Below are 1333 nucleotides of genomic sequence, written 5' to 3'. Positions count from 1 at the left end.
GGGGGGGGGGGGGGGCAGAATGCAGCTTCAGCCCGGCCGTGCTATGTAGTAAGGTGACTACAGGGTGGGCAGGAAGAGAAGGGAAAAGAAGGCAGTGGCAGCCCCCCTTGGCAATATATGATGCCAGCCAGAAGGGAAAATGCCAGGGCAAGGCAGCTGGGCATTCCCTGGACCGTGCGGGATCACCGAGTGTTTGCTTTTTTGATACTCTCTGCTTCTTTCCCTTAGACATTTAATAACGGTCCATGTTTAACTAGAAGGACTCCAGTGGTGGAATTTCCGGCATATAACATTCGAGTGGGGGCAGATACTTGGGGAGCAAGGAAGTTTCTGTGTTGTGGTGGGAGGAGGGGAGGACAGGCCTTCCTTGGACATGTCCCAATTAGCACTTTCCATGCCTTCACATTCTTTTTTTAAAACAACTTTCCCCTTCTAAAAGTAATATTGCCATTTTACAAACAACGTGGAAGGGAAATAATTGCTTTAAAAAGTCATCTCTCCGAAGGAATGCAAACTACCGTGAGCACTTTGGGAGGTTTCTCTGTAGTCTCTGTCCCTATAGATCTCTATCTGGGCCCCTGTTAGAGTTTCTACCAGATATTTTTGTATCACTTTAACAGTGTTTTAAAACCTCCCTGATATTTTCTAGCATTTCCTGGCATTAAGTCTTGCGGCCAAGGATCTGGAGCACTAAGTAGTTGGGGGATTTGGAGCAAGAGAGAACCCGAACTTTGGACTTCAGTCTCCCCAGCTATGACATATGAGTAGAACATAAATTACCACACAGTCTCATGTTTTAGGAGTTGATCTGTCTTCATCCTCAGTAGTGGCGTACTTGGGTATCTACTCAGACTACTGGATCCTCTAGGTTGGAAGATGGAAGAGCTCAGGGAAGGTCAGGGGGGCCGGCCCAGAGTGGGTACTCTGGATCAGCTCCTTTAGGGCTATTCAGGCAGGGACATGGAAGCGGCCACTTGCCCAGCTCCCCACTTCCAGGTGGTCCCCCCCTGCCCCAGCTCGGATTCCTCCTCCAGCTATCTCTAGCTCCCTCAGCCTTCCCTCTGGGGGTTTACCCACCTTCGCTGGATCGTCTTGCGTATTTGGGAGACCCAGGGCACAGCTATTTCCCACATCTCAAGTGGGCACAGGGGAAGACCCCAGATCGTGTGGAATGGGTGAGTGAGGTGACAGCCCTCTCCCCCGATCATTTTTTTGGGCCCCAGGAGTCACCCCCAGGCAGGCCGCGCCTGCAGGCCGGGTGGGGCGTCGTCCTCCCGGCCCCCCTTCCCCTCCGCGGTGGCCCGGGGGCGGACGGACGCGGTGGCGCCCATCC

This window comes from Pteropus alecto, unplaced genomic scaffold (genome assembly GCF_000325575.1).
Source record: "Pteropus alecto unplaced genomic scaffold, ASM32557v1 scaffold511, whole genome shotgun sequence".
NCBI classification, from domain to species: Eukaryota; Metazoa; Chordata; class Mammalia; order Chiroptera; family Pteropodidae; genus Pteropus; species Pteropus alecto.
This window is presented reverse-complemented; position numbering follows the sequence as displayed.